This window comes from Pinus tabuliformis, chromosome 9, assembly GCF_031772625.1.
Source record: "Pinus tabuliformis cultivar Carrire ecotype Pingquan chromosome 9, CPIR1, whole genome shotgun sequence".
Classification (NCBI taxonomy): domain Eukaryota; kingdom Viridiplantae; phylum Streptophyta; class Pinopsida; order Pinales; family Pinaceae; genus Pinus; species Pinus tabuliformis.
In genome coordinates, this window is record NC_142307.1 from 1395075416 (window position 1) to 1395087401 (window position 11986).

An 11986-nucleotide genomic window follows, 5' to 3' on the forward strand; every position below is an offset into this window, starting at 1 on the left:
CAATTGGATGGGAGACAAATCATTATGTTATAGGGGTTGCAAATATTCTAAGGTTTGTGAGCTTCAAGATGTTAATCATTAAATAGAAAAAGGTTACACAATGCAAAGGCACTATTGCAAGATCGGGCAAGAAACAAAATAAAATAAAATTATATTAATGTCCACAAATGAGCTAAATAAGTCAATTGAAATGAAGAATAGTAATTAACAACAAAATGGAATACCTGGAGCACCTACAAAAACAAGAAACCAAGAACCGTCCATGTTCTCTGTCCCCCCATTGTGTATGAAGGGTTAAACACATTTTGAAGGGACCTGAGAACCTTTAATGGTTTGATAGAGTTTGATAGAGGTTCCCTTCATGTTCTGCCTCTAATGATCTTTGGGTTTCGGCCCCCTAGAGCCCTCTAGTCCTCTCACCATTGTATATCCGTCCCAACAGCTCCAGAGTGCTCACTAACTTGCTGCCACAGTCACCCTCTTCAACCTGTCAATTAACCCCCACTCATCCCTCTTCACAACATTCAACCAGTTTAACTACCCATCACCCTTGCAATCAACTCGAACCTCTCTGTCAACCATCAGAGCATCATGCTACCTCAGAATTCAACTTCTTGAACCACGACTCCATCTCCATTGTCTCCAATGTCAACCGGTAAAACCTCGTCTCCGCCTTATCAATCAACTCCCCCCAAGCTCTCCATTTGATCCTCTCGATTCATGCTATTTATTACTTCCACCTCCATTTCAACTTCTCATGAATCTCCCTTGACCAACTCAGCAGTCAGCCCTGTCACCTTGTGAAATGCAGTTCTCCCTAATTATGTTCCAAATCCATTCGATTCTAATAAAAAAAATATTATGCGTCTTCCTCCAGTTCCTATTCTCCCTTCATTCCCGTGATTGGTGTGGCAACCAGCCCTAACTCTCCATCTCTATCAATTGACTCCCCCCAAGCTCTCCATCCAATCCTCTCGATTTAGATCTGCTATATATTACTTCTACCTCCATTTCGACTTCTCACGACTCTCCCTCGACCAACTCAGTAGTCAACCCTCTCACCTTGTGAAATGCCACTCTCCCTAATTATGTTCCTGATCCATTCAATTCTAATAAAAAAATAAATTATGCATCTTCCTCTAGTTCCCATTCTGTCTCCATTCCTGCGATCGGCATGGTAGCCATCCCTAACTCTCCATCTCACACCTTCACATTACCTAACCCCTCTGCCTCTTACTCCAATCCGGTGCTGCCCAATTCGATTTACTCTCAGGTCTCTAAACACCCCCACACTTTTATCTAACTTTTTTTTTGTCTTACTAACTTGAACTACAGTTCGTATTGCACTAATTCATCCTTCTCTATAAAGTCTAATTTCCTCGATGGTCTCACTACCAACATCTCAAGTTCGAACACTAATTCTAATCAACATCTCAAGTTTGAACTCTAATTCTAATTCGAATCATATTAATGCGGATCGATCTAATATCACCCATAATCCCTCTCTAAATCAATTAAATTTTAATTTGGATCATGCTAACTCAAATCATTCCAATTCTAAGTCGGTTAATAATTTAACCAATCTGATTTCTAAAAATTCATCTCCTCTTAATGTAGATATTTCTAGTTCAATCAATAATAATCTTAATAATTCTTTATTAATGGCTAATTCTTCTTCTACTCCCTTAGTCTCCTCTTCCCCCAATTCTAGACCTTCGTATGTGGTGAACCCCTGTGGTGAACCTGTTCTCACTCGTCATCGATCCCTGTACCTTCTAGCTCCTAGAAAAAGGCATCAACTTCACTCTTGTTCCTCGCAATATTCTAGTTGAAGAGATCCTTTGTTCCATAGAGATTATTGCCCAACACCTCCCTCCTCACATTGTGGAAGAAATTCGGCAAGATTGTGGCAAAATTTTGCGTCATGCTAAACTGCCTAGCTCTGACTTATCTAAAGAAGAGTTCTAGGCCAACAAGCACCTCAATACTAACCTGCATGTCCTCATCCTCAAGGAAGACAAAGGTAATGTAGATACATTAGTGGAACCTTTATCTTGGAAAAATAAATTTCAAGAGTATTGGAGAGATTAGAAGCAGTTTCCAACCTGCAATATTGAATTTCCAGTAATTCAATAGGAGGAATAGAAAAATATGTCTAGATCTGAAAAAATTTCAGATCCCTTTTAACAATATCATTTAAAGAATCATACCTCTTCTAAAAGGACATTTTTTCACCTTTGAGAACCCAAAAAAACTCACCATTTCATGGGTTTGAAGATCTATGTAATTTTATTCACTTTTTATGGAATTATAATCTGATTGTTGAAGAGAAATTTATGATGATTTTTCCGAGACACTTGTTTGAGAATGAATTATGGAGCATATAGAAACCCTAACTTCTGTGGACCATATATCAGAAAATATAATGAACGAAGGTCTAAAATTTTATCTAGATGTTCATCCAATTTTTTCCTCCTCGTGGTAAAAATTTCATAGTCTGAAGTTTCACAAAAAGAAAGTTATAGTGGAAATTCCACAATGACTAGTTTGAAGCAACAAAACCCTAACATCAGGAGCTATGATACCAAATGTTATGTACCCAGATCAAAATAATATAGAAACATGAGAAAAGATAGATCAAAAACTTGATAATAAGACACTTCGAGGGGGAAACCTCATTTTACAGCACATAAATGAACAATTCTTGGATGATTCAAATGACAGATCTCCTTGGTATATATATGAGTCCAAAGGGTCAAAATATAATTATGGCCTACATAACAATAATAATGTAAGGGTACAAAATTAAAAATAGTTGGATTTTACGGGGCACAAAAATAAAAATATAGGGGTACACTAGTATTATAGGGACCTAATAGACTGCATATAGATAATCATCAACCATGATCAATTGGTTCCACAACATTTAAAAAATGTGGGATCAAATGAAGATTGATGAATGCCTCCATGGTGTACCATCGACTTATCCCATCTCATCATATGATCTACTCTTGGTGCGAGGTCGTCCACATCTATCCCTTGTAGATGCATCAACGGAAATATTTCTAGGAAAAAGGACACCAAAATGGACCCATAGAAAAATTGTTTCAGGCGACCTGTCTTGCACTTAGTCAACTGATATTTCATGTTGATTTCTAACCCTTCACACCAGTTAAAAATGGTGGCCTCCATGAACTCCAAAGAATATTTCATTTGTGCTTTGGTAGCCAAATGTGGAGTTACACTTCCTGCCATAAGGGTGATAGTGAATAAAATAGTTCTTAGTGGAAGATTTGTTACATTCTTAATTGAAAATTTTCCATTAATTTTTCTTATTACCACAAAAAATATTGGATGATATACTCATTAGTATTTTCACTACCTCCCCTTGAACAAGATAATGAAACTCGGGCTCCTCTTCTTGAGAGCCCAGTAAAAAAAATATATTCCTTCCACATCAATGGTGAGGGCATGGACACCAACATGAAAGAGTTGATCATTTATATCCCACATCCTCAATAAATGTTCTAATAATTGTAATTAAGCTATCATGTTAGGAATCAAGAAAAAAATCATTAACCCACATTCAAGAAGTGCCAGCAATGTGTTTGGATCATTGGTTGCAACCAAATCTTTCACTTCATGCTCTCTTTCTCTCCACTCTAACATCTTAATGATCAAACAACCTGAAAACATAAAGAGGAAAACTTATTAGTCTATCGATAGGAATTAGAATATTTCATTTTTTCTACTCAAACACTTAAAATACCTTTTTCCTTCAATATGTCGCACTTGTCCAGTTGGGGACAGTGCGATAGTGTCACACTTTTCATGTTTAAGACCTATGACAACCCTACAATTTCATAGTTCTCGATATGAGAAAGGTGTGACACCTAAAGGCCCTATTTTCCCCCAAACTAAAAGGTTAGAATCAATTGAAATCATCAAAAAAACTTGAAATAATGATATCAAAATGGAGAGGGACTCGAGAGCTCTTACCTGAAAGAAACGAGATTGAAAATCATCCACTAGAATGCCTGAAATTTCTCCTTGGAGATCAAGCTAAAAATGAGCGTTTTCTCGCCTTGGAGGTTAATAAATTCCAAATGGTACAATAAAATGACTTTTCTCCTTTTTAAAAGAATTAAAACATTTTTTATTGTTTTATTTTACCATTTTTTCTATTTTTCCTTAATGCACTTCATTTTCATTTCAAATTTTTAATATATATTTTGGCAGGTTTGATGTTTTTGGTTATTTTAGTGTGTGCATATCATAAATTATAACCATGAAACACCAATTTTCAATGTGAGTGATCCAAATCCTTGGGGGGTGGGGGGGAGGGCGCAAGATCTGAGTAATTGTCGCACGAGGAAGTGAAAGAACTAACCCACCTAGTAAACCATTACAGGGAAAAAAAAAAAAAAACAATTTTTTTTATTAGATCAAAATGATGATTGCAACTACATTGTGTTGGACCCTCTGCCCTCTTACGAAAGGAGGATTTTTATTTATAGCCTTTTTCAGTTTCATTACCATGAGTAAATATCATGGGTGAGAAAATACAAATGGCAAATAATACCATGGGTGAGTTATTTATAGCCTTTTGTTACATTACCATGGTTAAACACTATTGTAGCTCCTAGAGACAACCTTAGATTGCTTACAAGACCAGTGCCTAGGCACATCTAAATTGGTGTGTCTCAAATGATTTACAGGAAAATAGAGACATCACTTGTGTCTCATACATACATACATACATACATACATACATACATACATACATACATATACATATATATATATATATATATATATATATAGGAAACGAGCTGGTTCATTTATCCAAAGAAATAAAACATGAATTTATGGTACTTCCTCTCAAGTTCATATCTCAGAAATATGCATGAAAATAGTGGAGGACTAGAAAAGTTAGTGACCACTTGAAATAATTGTGGTCACTAACTTTTCTAGTCACCTAGTCACTAATTTCATCATTTTCTACTAGTGTGAAATTTCTTAGGACCCTTGTTTGGTTTAGGACCATTCTTTTTAGGATGCTTCTTCTTAGGATTCTTTGAATTTGGTTGTTGTTAGGCTACTAAGGCTTTCTTAGAAGAGTTTCCAATATTAAGAAGGCCAAGATGCAATATTCTTTCTTCTTCTCTTATTAAAGAATCACAAAAGGCGTCAAAAGTGGGGGACTTATAGTCTTGTCCTTGAGAAATAAAGGCTTCTCTTATAGAATGGAAGGTGGCAACAAACACTGAGTAGGTTGGTCCCAGCTTAGTAAGAATGGAATAGATAAGGCTACCATATTTTTTCTTAACCTTAAAACCTTCCAAGAGAAGTCTAAGGGTCTTGAACTTGGACAAAAAATCTTCAATGGAAGAAAAATTATTGGGGTCCAACGTACGCAACTCATTTTCAAGTTGATGGGCTCTAATTTCATTTTTAATTCCAAAAACTTTATTGAGTTGTTTCATTTCTATATCAGGGGTATCAAGTTCTAAGATATGGAATCTAAGGTATGGAGAAATAGACATCCCTATCAATCCACATGCTTGATCTTGCCTATTTTCCCATTTGGCTTTCTTTATATCTTCATCTTTAGTTTTAGACTCTTGGCTTGAGGCTATTCTATAATGACCTTTACTTCTAAGTAAATCCTCCATGTAGGATAGCCATTGGAAGTAATTGGTGTTGTCAAGAATAACTTGGCATGAAATTTCCATTTTAACATAAACTGAAGCTATAGATGATGAAACTAAGTGTTCCAATGGAAATATCTCGAAAAATTAGGCCGATTAAAAAAAACGGCTCTGAAAACAACGTCCGTATGAAGAAGTTATGGCGTTTTGAAGAAAAGTTGTTGAAGATGCCGATGAAGTATGTGAACGTGCGGAAGTGAATGATAGCATTATATTTAAAAAAAAATCCCCTCATCCCCTTCCCCCCCTTTCCAAACTTAATCTAATTAGCTCACTTTTAAAACAAAAATTATGTGACCCACTTTTATAAATAAGTGAAAGTCACTTTTACAATGGTACTTTATGAGCTACCCACTAAATTGTAACTTAAATGAAAGATAAAGCATGTAGAATTTCCTGCAAATTATCTACAAATTTACTTCTAAGATCTATGTAGAAATTCTGACTGTAGATTAACTCAATAATGCAATATACCAAAGAAAAATACTATAATCTACTTCTACTATCAAACTTGTAGAAGCTTAAAGATCAAGTTGAAACAGCGCTAAACACATATAACCATAAGAAGAATCAATGCACATGAAACACAAAAAATACTCAGGGGAAAGCCTCAACTAAAAACCCCACTATCTGTATTATCATACAAGTTGGAAATACATCAGAATTATACAAAGCTTTAGCTCTCACAGCTAGCCAATTCTCAGTACAATCCTCCTGGATGCTCACAGGCAAACAAGGCTTCTAACAAGCCTTCTCCTCTACCCTCCAAACTCCTATTTCCTTGTGCAATTTCTCCTGGGTGATCCTCCTATTACCAAGTGGAACACTGATCTCACACCCTGTAAAACTACGCAATCCTCAAGGAACCTTCTTCCTTCTACATGCATGATTTTCCTTTATAGGAGAAAACATGCAACCGATAGTACACTCTCCTTGACTTTTAGCTCAACTGGGTCTTTCTCATAATAGACATGTATGAGTTTCTGATGAGAGAATATTCAATTATCTGGAGTACACTAGTTGAGTGCATGCATGCATCAACTGACTGATAACTCACAATTAGTTCCACAAACAGTTTGGAACTAATTTAACTAGACTTAACTTAGTAAACTGAGATAACTAATTACAACTCAAATATAACTCAATCTTATCTCCTTAATTAAGGGATAATCTCCTTAATTTAAGGGATAACTGTCGCATGACTTCACAAAGACTTACAACTTGAATTTCTCCAACTAATTAATCCAAGATGAATTAATTAATTATTTTCAAGCAGCTGGAGAGACTAAATTCAATTTTAATTCATAATTTTAATTTAAGGACAAATTAAAATTGGAATTTCTGGATTCTATTTTTATCATTTCTTGTTGCGATTTTCAACAAAGAGACTTTAGATTTATAAGTGAATCGCTTTTTATAATGGGTGAGAACACTTTTATATAAAGTAACTTTAAAACATAAATTACATGTGCTTTTCGAAAAAGTAACTCAACAAAAAGAAAGACTTGAACCCAAGAACTCTATTCTCATAAAGTAACTTCGGACCAAGTGAGCTAGTTTAAAAGGTTAGTAATTTTTGGAAAAGAGGAAGTGGTTTTTTTTAGTCACTAAAGCTTTGGAGTGCATGCTTACTTGAGAAAACCCTTTTTTCCTACAAAACAAAAAACCACACAACCAAAAACGAGCATGCAAAAAAAACCAAGCCTTACAGATTGAAGTTAGATTTCGTTAGAAACTAAATATTTTCCTCAATGTTTCTGATTTTTCGAGATCACACTAAGGCGCGGCGGAAAAGAGCATACGCATGAGAAAAATCATTCCTTTCTATTTCTGATTTCCCAGATCGCATAGATTCGCGGGGCAAAGAGCATACACAGAAATGAAAGGTATGGATCCGATAATAAAAAATAGAGAGATAAATAAACTGAAATAAACAGAGAGATAAATAACTAAAACTGCAAATAAAGACTGTATACCTCTAGATATTAAAAATGATGTAGCTAGGGCTACGAGAAACCTTTTTGCGTGAAATGGAAGGGGTTCCTCATTGGAACAGATGCTCCTAACATAATAGAGTAGTCCTCTTGGCCCGAATGCAGTTAAAAACAATAGACCTAGGAAACGACATTCAGATGCAGTTGTACTAGCTTCAGATTTGGATCACCAATGGATCAGGCCCTCAAATAGCTCTGATACCATGTAGGAATTTATAGGGTAAGTTCCTCAGATAGAGCACCAAAGGACACCGCTCACAAAAAAATCACATATGAATACACTAGTATTCTTGACATGGTTAAAACCCTCAAAGAGGGAAACAATCCACAGCCTAAGCCAACGCGGCCACTTTAGGAAATTTATTAATGTAAAAGAAAGAAAATTTACATAAGCTTCTCTCATGAATGACCACCTTACAAGTGAACCTTCATGCTCTTTAAATAGAGATTATGGACCAATTGGGTGTTAAGCCACGGATCAAGTGTCGGTAATATCGAGCAGAGAATGAACCATCAGATCACTTCATGTCTAGAACATATTGTGACCGTCAGATTGTAAGTTACAAAAAGTACATACTAAAGAAACACACTTTAAATAACTATACACTAGACCAAGTTATACTTAACTATTTCCTATGTGTTAGAATATCCTAACAGAGGTTTCCCAGACTAGACACAGGTTCATGGTTTGACAAAAACTATCTTTATAGCCAGGTCGTATTTTCCATCAATACTTCATCGACCAAAAGTTACAACCAAACACAAAGAAGATGGACACATGACTGGCCAAGCATTGTAGTGTCACAAGACTCTTTGAACTTCATCCACATACACATTCTGAAGCCAAAACGTAGTGTGACACAACACTTATTTACAAAATCAAAACAACATAATAGTAAGGAAGACAAAACAACAAACAAAAACAACAGAGCAAGCAATGAAAGGATTATGTACATAGTGAGGGGAGTAGCCCCAGATCATTGAAATTAATATTTGGCCATTGACAGGGAGAGTGTCAATCTTCCCATCAAGTGATTGAAGATGATATGTGTGTTGGCCAAGCTTCTCGTGGACTGTAAATGGACCAATCCACATGGATTTAAATTTCATGTGCTTACCTTTGTCCTCATGGGGTTTGTCCCACCTTAAGACTAAGTCACCCATACTAAAGCTAGTACTCCCTGCAGAATTTCTGTCAAACCATCTCTTTATATAATTATGGTGGAGTGTAAACATTTCTTTTGCTTTCATCCTTTCTTCCTGTAACTTGTGCAGTGTGTCCATCCTACACTGAACTAATAGACACGACTTGTCTTGGGATTCTTGGGACAATTGGAGAGCAGGAAAGTACATGTTTGGTGGGAGGATGATTTTTTTTTCCGTATACCAAGAAGTAGGGGGAGGTATTCAAAGAAGGCTTAGGTGTGACTCGGTCAGCCCATAGAGCATTCACTAGAGCAAAGTTCCAGTTTCGCTGTTCAGAGTAAATGGTATTTTTGATGATGCGAATGAGGTTCTTGTTTGTAGACTCAACAAGACCATTTCCTTGCGGGTAGTAATTAGTAGAATGCTTCAACACAATACCATTTTGCAATGAAAATTCATAAAGCTTCAATGAAGAAAAGTACGTTGCATTGTCAAAAACAAGTGATGCAGGAATGCCAAACCTGGAGATGATGTTCTGCTGTAGGAAGCTAATGAGTTCCTAATTGTTCACTTGTTTTAGCAAAAATGCTTCTATCCACTGCGTGAAGTAATTTGTAGCAGTGAGAATATAGCGGTGTTGCTTTGATGAATGTGGGAAAATATCCCCAACGATGTCCAAGCCCCACTATCAGATGGTTCTTACACTGCAACAGGATGCAGCGGGGCTGTTGACCTTCGATTTTGGCTAGCATATCTCTGACAGACCAAACACTTTGGGGCATAGGCATGTGCATCCTTGAACAATGTAGACTAGTAGAAACCAACCCACATGACCTTGTGCATTGTTGTGTTACCCACGAAGTGTCCCCTAACTGGTCCATCATGGAGATCACGTAACACCCTTTCTAAATGTTGTGCCTCTAGGTACCGGAGTAGTATACCGTTGTGGTGCTTTTTGTAAAGCACCTCATGCACCAACTGATAAGATAGAGTGTTGAGTTGGAGTGCCCTCTTCTTCCACATGGAAAAGTGAGAGGGAACGGTGCCATGCTCTAGGTATTGGTGCACTTCTATGTACCAAGAGTCTTTTGGCAAAGTGGGTGAGGCTCACTCGACATTATATATTTCTATTTCTTTCTCCAAACCTACAAGCTCTTCTTCTTTCTTCTGCGCATGTACTACTTCCACTGATAGTCTATACATACCATGACCCTTGATGGTGTGAACTGGCTTGATGTCAAGGTCAAACTCTTGCAGTCTTATCATCCAGTTCGCCCTTCTTTCACCCATCTCTTGCTAAACAAGCAGTGAACAGACTTCTAGGTGTGGAACAAAGATAATGAAATGGTTTTTCAAAAGGTAGGGTCTGAAATGATTAATTTCCTTGTACATTACATATGCTTTCTTGTCCATGGTGAGATAGTTGAGTTAGGGTCCTTGCAGGCTCACGTTCATGAAGGAGATCCGTCACTCATTGTTCAGCTCATCCTTCTGAGTGAGCACATTAGCAACTGAAGTGTCAGAAGAAAAAGTATAGAGAAAGAAATATTTGCTAAAGTTTGGGTTGTACAACGCAGATGCTTCTGCTATAGCTTGCTTGATAAGGGCGAATGAATTTGTTGATGGTGATGGACCCACCAACATTTCAAGGGGATCTCCCCAATAAGAAGTCCCAATTAGACCTCAGGCTGTTTGGTGTAGGATTCCCAGCAGTGGGTCGTAAGGTAATGCCTTGACTGTGATGTTGCATAGAGGCATGTAAGATAACTCTGTCAGTAGCAAGGGTGTGACTGATGCAGTGAGTCAAGGAAGGTGTATGAGAGGTTCCAACACTTCGAAGGGAGAGGAAGGTGAAGGTGAGTTCCAGGTTGAAAGAGATCAGTCCCTACTTGGCTAGGAACAAACCACATAAAGGACATGCACAGCTTCGAGTGGAGCAGTCCACTCGGATGCGGCAGTCACAATATACAAGGTAAGATAACATGAAAAACACTCATGGATCAGTCTGAGACGAGTGTGACAGTTGATATAGCGAGGTTCATGAGAAAGGTCTGTCTGATGTTCGGCAGAGCAGTCGACACGAATAGTTACAAAAATTAACAACATATGCAACACATTAACAACAAGACTCATATAATTGCATACAAATTAGTTCATACACAAGTATGTAAGTTAAACAATATATATCATTAAGGCAACTGGAACAGTCCAACTACAATAACAACATATGCATGAAAATGTGTTGGCTCTTGTTATATAAAGAAGTGTAAGTCACAATCATATAATACACCATGTAAACTTGCTAGCCTCAACAGTGGAACGTTACAGCCACATCCGCCTGCTCCTCCAAAGAGATGTATTAGCTTCGTGTAGTGGAGAAGCCAAGGTGCATTACAATACTTTCCAAGTCTTCTTCAAGATAGTCTTAGTAAAATATTGGCTGACAAAAAGCCTATACAATGAGTTATGAGGGACTATTTATAACAAAGGGTGGGGTGAGCCTTGACATTCCCCTTTGTGACCATTCAACTACCCCCATGACTCTTCACCTACTCTATGGCTGTTACATCCACTCTTGACACTTAACTTACACTTGACATGACTCAACATTACAATGCACATGTACCCATTTGAACAATGGCTTGGACAAGCCAAACTAGACATCATTTGGACTTAGACAACCATATAATTCCAACTGCTCGACATCCTCATGCTGATCAATAATGACATATTGATGCCAATATTGGTAGTCCTTGAGAGTGTCCGTGTGTTATGCTTTGACATCCGTCTGAAACCTGAACCTTGCCTCCATAGCATCTGGGTACACTGCTCGGGCTCCTCTGTCCAACTCATTTATGAGCATGCACATCATTGTCTTTAGTGTGGTCAAAACAAAAACATACTTGCACATGATGTCTGCATTGATAGGAAAGTCTGGGCTGGTGGCGGTGCGCAACAGCTTGTTGAAGTACGATTCAAGCTCCTGTTGGACTTGCTTTTTGGTCTTCGCCTGAGTGAGGGTCCCAAGTGATGGGATCGCATGAGTGTGCACTATAACCTCCATGATTTTGAATGCTCGTGCATGAGAAGCCTGTATGCTAGTGATGAATTGCGGTAGGTCTTCATAGTTCCGGA